This window comes from Felis catus, chromosome A3, assembly GCF_018350175.1.
Source record: "Felis catus isolate Fca126 chromosome A3, F.catus_Fca126_mat1.0, whole genome shotgun sequence".
In the NCBI taxonomy this organism is placed as follows: Eukaryota; Metazoa; Chordata; class Mammalia; order Carnivora; family Felidae; genus Felis; species Felis catus.
In genome coordinates, this window is record NC_058370.1 from 111,094,158 (window position 1) to 111,102,643 (window position 8,486).

At 38.2% G+C, this 8,486-nt stretch overlaps 1 long non-coding RNA gene across 1 annotated transcript; it reads left to right on the plus strand.

Moving 5' to 3' along the window:
- Positions 1-522: 522 nt before the first annotated feature.
- Positions 523-8,272, plus strand: LOC111559718. Its single transcript, XR_002740844.2, has 4 exons — positions 523-649; positions 1,457-1,582; positions 5,874-6,316; positions 8,200-8,272. It is a non-coding gene; the product is annotated as an uncharacterized LOC111559718 (long non-coding RNA).
- Positions 8,273-8,486: the final 214 nt, after the last annotated feature.

Consider the following 8,486-nt stretch of genomic DNA (forward strand, 5'->3'; position numbering starts at 1 on the left):
GATTCTTGGAATACATTTTGTCTGTATTTTTCTTTTCTGTTTTGTCATTTTACTCATTCAGCCCACACATATCTACCAAGGGCACAATAGGAGCTTAGCACTTTGCTCAACATTTTGATGAAAGAAAACAACTGCAGACTCACTTGTAGGTGAAGGAGAAGGAATGAAAGAATCATCACAGAGAATGAACTACACATTAAATTAATAATAATCATGCTGTAGAAAGAAGCCAATATAAGCCAATGAAACTAGACCTCTGGCAAAAAACAGACCCAAAGGATAAGAATGGCGGAAAACAGATAGGCTGATTTAACATCAACCGGCATCAGACAGCTCTGCCGGAAAAGGATATTAGGCTCCTTAAGTAGTTTTGATCACAGCAGTTTGGGTCACATATGGTGTGCACACACTTGGAGGGAAACCAACTAGCAACAGGGTTATCTTCAAGGCAAGACCAAGGAGGGGCTCAACAAGTGAGCCTGGGCACTAGCCACTCCCCATACTATGATGACATGATAATGACAGGAAGTGTGGCCTGATATAGTTCCAGCAGGAGCCTGGAGAGAGTAAAGAAAGAGAACAAAGGAGGGAGATGTTTGGAGTTCAGCAAAAGCACATGACTCCAAGCTGGTGTTCTGACATTATCCAGGTATTACAGTCTTGTCACCTCATTCTGATTTTGGTCAAAATCCATACTAAATTAGAAATCATGTCATTGTGAAACCAGGTGGCTCACTAATTTACTAGTCAACGTGACTGAACGGAGTCAGCCTTGAATGAGAGAATGGGGATATGTGACTCTCCTGGAAGCCTGGAGAGGGGATTTGCCTCACAGAAGCCAGAAGAGCCTACTGCTTAACTCTCCCCGCTCTAACTCAGAGTCCAGGAGTTACTAAAACTTCTCTATCTGAAGAGGTGGGGAAAGGTAATCAGCAGATGGGCAGAGAGGAAGGTATGAGAGGCTGAGGTGACGTAGGTTGGGGAAAGAGATTCAGTCCCAAATATGAGTAAAGAGAGTCACTGGATTGGAATGAGGCAGAACAAACAGGGAGAAGAGGCAGAAAGGGATGACTCAGAAAATCTTTGAGGCTGAAAGGGAGCTGAGAGATCCATTGACCTTAAATTTCTCTAAAACTGTTGATGTGGGTAAAAGTTTAAGAAGCTGGAAAGAACTAAAAAGGTTTCAACTGTTCCTGTGGGGCATCCAATTAAGTGGGTGGATTACTGGGTGGGTTACTGGGACTCATGAGCAAGAATTTAGGGGTGGAAAATGCTAGTCAGGAGAGCTGAAGGAATGGATGGTGGCCAGGAAGGGCCAAAAAATGGGAGAAGGTAAAGGGCTGGATGTCTGAAGGATGGGCTCAGTTACAGTCAGAATGGGACAGCAAGGAAAAGATGGAAGGACTGCATTCCACAATTCAAATCAACATTAGAAATCTATGTTGTACTTCTTCAGCTGGGTCAAGAGCTCCTTGAGTTATCTCAGTGACTGCTGCCATCAAGAGGAAGTGCAAAAAAGGTGGAAGCAGAAATTCAAATGTTGAAACAGTTGTCCAATAGAAATATTAGGTGGATCTATCTTGTAAGTACTTAAAATTTTTTTAATATCCATAATAAAAAAGAAAGAAGACTTAATAGGTTTTATTTAGCCCAAGGTATCTAAAACATTATCAATTCAGCTCTTAACCAGTATAAAAGTTATGAATGAGATAATTCACATTATTTTTCCTACAAAGTCTTTCGGATCTTGTGTGTATCAATCGCTGTCATCACATCTCAACTTGGATGCTAAATTTTTACCAGAAATATTTGACCTCTACGGAGATTTCATTTAATTCACTGCTGAGAAAGTAGATTCACGTACCCAGGTTGTTTCAAACCCAATTACATTTTGGAGAGTTTTAAAGTTTAAATTTATGTTAACTAAAATGCAATAAACAATTCAGGCTCTGAATCACAAAGCCATATTCAAGTGCTCAGCAGCCACATGTGGCCAGTGGCTGTGGTATTGGACAGTGCCTGCATATTTGCCAACTGCTAATATCATTAAGCAGCTATTGATCGCTCCTGGGGTTTATGTACTGTTTTATGGAGATTAAGAGGTGAGAACTGGACACTGCCCTTTGGAAGATAAAACCACGAAGGCATGAGAATATGGGCATCTGATTCTCCTAGTCTGGGAAAGTGCCAGGAGACACAGACCGGCATTGTCATAACCAGCCATGAAGAGAGTTACCATGTTTTCTCTCACATACAGAGGATTTATAAAGCTCACCTCTCTTCTAAAAGTATATCCCTGCCTTAAGCATAAAATGCAAATGAGGATAATTGTATTATCAAATGGTTCACTCTATTTTCCAAGTCCTTTTGCTAGACCAGGCCATTGATGAGAGGCTTCTTAGAATTACCTTCCATTTTCCTTCCTTGAAAAAATATTTGGCTCTTGTTCTTGCACCAATTAGTAAGCTTGGATAAAAGGAATTGGTGTAAAGGAGAGAGATCTGCGTTGTTGTTAGTGTGATTTATGCTGCCTGCTCTGTATCACCTGTATATAGCTCATAATCAATTTGCACATAAAGTTGATTGAGCTCTATGGGAATATTTAGATGAAAGAAACTCTGTAAATGCCAGGTATTTATTATGTTCATTATGGTCATATAATGTGGTAATAACAGAAATGTTACAATTGATTTAATGGCGCTCTGTACTTTGAAGCACATCTTTAGAATTATTATTGTAAACTTACTTCTTGAGTTTTTATATTATTTCATGCCTGCTGTTTCGTCTATGAGCTTTCTTGCATAGTGACCAGATGCTGAGTAGATTTAGTTGCTTTCAGAGGTATATCATGGTGTCCTACACACACGATTTGCAAAGAACTGCATATATTGTCTGATAGTAGTTTGTACAGTAGAAAGGACTGTGTGATCAGTCCTATTTTAGAGACAAGAAAAGTGAGGTGCAGAGATACGTAGTTTAAGATTACATAATTAGTAAATGGCTGTGTGAAGACCAGTACTCATCCCTACCCTCACCTTTTTCAGGGTTTTTGTTTTATTGTTTTCCATTTTTATGGAGGAATACCAACATACATCACTATGTAAGTTGAAGGCCTGTAGCACGGTTCAATTTACATCTATTCTGAAATAATCACCATGATAGGTTCAACCAGCATTCACCTTCTCATACAGATACAACAAGAAGGAAAGAAAAAAGAAAAAAATATCTCCTTGGGATGGAGACTCAGGAGTCAATCTCTTAACAACTGTCCTATCACATGGCAGAGCTAACTGTAGTCATCATGTTGTACATCACATCCCTAGTACTCAGTCATCTTACAACTCAAGTTTAGTATTTATCCTTTTTTCCACAAATTCGCAATATCTAAGTTATGTGTTAATGAGTAACGTTCCAGAAAAGCAGTATAAAAGAATGGCTAACACACAGGCTTGGAGTTGTCATGGCCCCTGTTCAGATCCCACTCTGCCACACACTACTACCTACTGCCTACTGCCAGAGCCCTGGTTTCTTCACTCATGAAAGGGGAAATAGTAAAAATTAAATGAGATTTTTGTTTAACATTGAGAGTATTGCCCAATCTTGATTTTAGGTGAAGAATATGAATCTTTACAATGGCTTATTACATAAATAACGTGGAGATATTAATATTAGGTAAAATACCACAGTGACCTCAATGGCTATGCCACCTGAACACTTCTATCAACCACATCCCAAGCCACTGGGCCACTTACCCCCTACCTCCCGACCCCATTAGTCTCTTTTCAAAGCTTTGAACCTACTAAGCGTTTTCCCCTCCACAGAGCCTTTCCAGACACTGGTCCTTCTGCCCAGGATATTGTTGAATAGGCTCCTTTCTGGGTCCGTCCTTCCTTCCTTCCTTCCTTCCTTCCTTCCTTCCTTCCTTCCTTCTTTCCTTCCTTCCTTCCTGTCTCAGGTTCAAAGTCACCACCTCACAGAGTCCTTTCACGACTGCCCTATCTAAGGAGACTACCTTCATCCCCAGCTATCTCCTATTGCTGGTCTCTCTGCTCCTTCACAGCTAATCTTGCACTTTGTCATTAAATTTTATTATTTATTGAATGCCACTCGCTTGTCCACATAAGATTTGCCCAGAAATATTCTGAGAACTGTATGTAGTATGCATCTGTGTTTGAATATATGTATCCATTTAGAATTTTGCTTTAATAAGCTACCATTTTACTGTGGACATTTTTCAGGTCATTAAAAATGTGGTTATAACCTAGCTTTTAATGTTTGTATATTATTTGGTCACATGGATCATTTATTTAACTACTTATTTAACTCTTACTATGTGTCTTCATGTTTTAAAACCTATTTTAAGAAGCATTGCTATGAATATGTTTGTACAGATGTCTCCATTTACATCTTTGATTATTTTTTTAGGATGCACTATGGGAAGGTGGATTTACAGGATTAAAGACTGGCTACCTATTGCCAAATTTCTTTCTGGAGAAATTATAATAACTTATATTCTTGTGACAGTGTTTGAAAATACCTCTTACATACAGTGAAGAACAACGAACTTTATTCTTCATCAATGCCATTTAATAGGCAACAAATAACATTTCTTAAAAATTTTTTTAATGTTTATTTTTGAGAGAGAGAGAGAGAGAGAGAGACACACACAGAGTGTGAGCCAGGGAGGGGCAGAGAGAGATACAGAATCTGAAGCAGGCTCCAGGCTCTAAGCTGTGAGCACAGAGCCCTACACAGGGCTCGAACTCACAAACTGTGAGATCATGACCTGAGCCGATGTCAGACACTTAACCAACTGAACTACCCAGGCACCCCTGCAACAAATAACATTTCTTATTTAACTTGCATTAACTTGCTTAATCAGAAGTAATCATATTTGTATGTTTATTAGATATTTGTATTTCTTCTATCAGTGGGCTTTTGCTCACTTTCTTATTTTGGTTTTATGTTTATAAAGTCAATTTATATTAATATCAGCCAGTTGTCCACAACATTATTGCAGATATTTTTCCAATTGCTTGATTTTTACGTTTGTCTATATTTTAACTTTTTTTAAGTTTGTTTTTTGAGAGACAGAGAGAGAAAGAGAGACAGAAGAGAGTCAGCGAGAGAGAAGAGCGACAGCGAGAGAGAAGAGGGAGAGCGAGAGCGGAGAGCGAGACAGAGACACAGAATTAGTGAGGGAGGGGCAGAGAGAGAGAGAGAGAGAGAGAGAGAGAGAGAGAGAGAGAGAGAATCCCAAGAAGTCTCTGAACTGTCAGTGCAGACCCTGATGTGGAGTTTGAACTCACAAACTGAGATCATGACCTGAGCCCAAATCAAGAGTCAGATGCTTAACCTACTAAACCACCAAGGCATCCCTAAATTTGTTTATATTTTTGGTGGATAGGCCTTTGGAATTTCTGTACAGTCAAACTGACTGGACTTTTTATGGTCTTTTCACTTCCTATGTATTTAGAAGGTCCTTACAAATGACTGAATCAGTTAAATATCATTTTTCTTGGACATGGTTTACTTTTTTGCCACTTGTGATTAAACTCTTTAGGTCTTCTAAAATATATCCTGAGGTATGGTATCATAGGATATATTCTAATTTGTCTTTTTTTAAAAATAGAAAATAACTCTGTATTTTCCAAAAAAATCTATTTCCTCCTCATTGGTTTATGATGTTTTACCACACATCCTGTTCTCATCATGTATACAGGATGGCCAGGTGGAAACTTAACACTGGTGCCTTTTTTTCTATAACTACTTTAGGTTTCAATCATTCTTAAATATCTAGTAGGACGATTTTCCCCTCTCAACTTTCCTTTCTCAAAAAATTTTCACCTGTTATTACTTGTTCATACTTGCAGATAAAGAGCCATCTTGTCCACTCTGGTTAGCTGGACAACGTCCCTCAAAGATATCCAGGCCCTAATCCTTGTAATCAGTGAATGCTACCTTATACAGAAAAAGGGTCTTTGCAGATATAATTAAATCAAGGGCCTGGAGAAGGGTCCTTCTGGATTATCTAGGCAAGCTCTGGAGGTCGTCGCAAGAGCTTAACTGGGAGGCAGAGGGATATTTGACTATAGAGAAGAAAGCCATGTGATGCTGGAGCAGAGAAAAATTTGAAGATTTCTGCTCCTGGCTTTGAAGATAAAGCAAGGGACCATGAGCCATGGAACACAAGGAACATGGCTCTGGAAGCTGGAAACAGCAACTCTTCCCTAGATCCTCTCAAGGGACAAGGTCTTGCCAACACCTTGAGTTCAGCCCAGTGAAATGGATTTTGGACTTCTACCTCTCCAACTGTGTAAGAATCAATATATGTTCTTTTAAACCAACAAGTTTGTGGTAATTAATTACAGCAGCCATAGGAAACTAATATACCAATTTAATAAAACAAGTTCATGAGATATTTTTGAATTTTATTAATGCCATTCATTAATATGTGAAGAATTGACATATTTAAATATTCAATGTTTCCTTCCAAGAAAGTGTCTATTTTACTTTTGATTAAAATTGTGTAGCTTTTTGAGAAATTTCTTGCACTAGTATTTTCCAGTGAAAGATTTTTCATTTTTCAGAGAATCAGGAGCATGGTTTTTATAAAGCGACTGTACAGAGCATTCCTCTGTAAACATAAGCACAGAGGGAATAGGAGTGTCATGAAGATTGGCAGGAGTTGGGCATAACAGGTCAACTTCAATAATATTATATAAGGAGAAACAATTTGGTTCTTTAAAAGAGGTTAGCATAAAGGGATAAACTTACAATTTCCCCCAAGTTATTTTATTCTTTTGAAAGTCTCTTCTGTGAGCAAATTTTGTTCATTATATGATTACAGATGATGAATAAATGGAAATATAAAGCTGCATTATCTCTCTAAAGTACAATTTCTACAACACTGCATTAGAGTATACCCTAAATAGTTCTTAAAGACTGAAATCATGTTCTTCACAAAAGACTTCATAATTCTGAAGTTTCTGGAATTTTATTCACAGGCATTTTCTTTGATAAGCATTTGATATTTTACTGTCGTTATTTTGATAACCAAGTAACTATTATGTTAAAAAGTTTTTCATATTTCAGAAATATTTATGGGAGGAAATTCTGATATGTCAGAGTGGATTTAATTACTCACATGTTTTTAATATGACTTACTGAAACATTTTGCTCAGGTAACTTTTTATAGTAGGTGGTTCCAGTAGGTGAACATCAGAATCCTATAAGAAATTAAAAAAAAAATGCAGATGCCTTGGTCTTCCCCTAAATGTCCAGAAGGGAGTAAAAGCATTTGTCATTTTATTTATTTATTATTTATTTATCATAGGTGTCTTAATTTCTTGAGAGAGAGAAGCGAGGGGAGGGGCAGAGAGAGAGAGGGAGAGACAGAATTCAAAGCAGGCTTCAGGCTTGGAGTTGTCAGCATAGAGCCCGATGTGGGGGTCAAACTCAAGAACCATGAGATCATGACCTGAGCTGAAGGCAGATGCTTAACCCACTAAGCCCCCCAGGTGCCCCTGCATTTTTAAAAAGTTCTAAAGATGATTCAAGTGTGCCCAGAAGTCTCCTCACTTGGGGTTATTCAGTAAACTCTGAGGACTTAGAGATTTCCTGAATTCTCAAGCACTCCCAAAGGTCAGTTGAGATGTCACTGAGGTCACTGTGTGAATGGTCTCATTCTCTTTGAGCTAAGGATCTAGTCCCTCTTCTACACCCAGCAGTATCTCCCAGAGTTTTCTTCTCTATATAGTAAATCTCATTAAGAGTCAGAAAGGGCAACTTGAAGTAATCAATTTTACTTTATTTTATGGGGAAATTCTTAGGATAGTGCAGCATTTGTGAATCAAGGATTGAAAGTCCTCTAGTATATCTTTTTCAAATGTCAAGGGTATATCGATTCAGGTTTATGTTAATATTGTGAATATCCATTTATGGGAAAATGAAAGATATTCTAAAATTTTTGAGGGAAGGAAGTAGGTCATCCTTTATGACTTTCTAATCCTGAATAGTCAAGGAACTGTTTGAACACAGCTTTCTTCTTACAGACTTTTAAATACTCAATTTTACCCGATGGTGACCTTTCTTGTTTCCAGTTGTGAGACATTTGCAATCATTTTGGTACCTGAATATTACAGTTTTTATTGTGCTTCAAATATTGCATTAATTTTTGTTTTTTCCCTCCCTTAACAGGTACGAGGCTGTTAAGGGCTGGGAACTTTAGTACCTTCTGCAGTGCTAAAAATATTGTCAAGTATGTTTTAAGTCTATGAAATTCATATATTACATCGAATAAATAAAAACATTTTTCTTGGGGCACCTGGGTGGTTCAGTTGGTTAAGTGTCTGACTCTTGATTTCAGCTCAGGTCATGATCTCACACTTCCTGGGATCCAGACCCACATTGGGCTCTACACTGGCAGTGCGGAGCCTGCTTAGGATTCTCTCTCCCTGTTCTCTGCCCCTCCCCAGCTTGTGCTC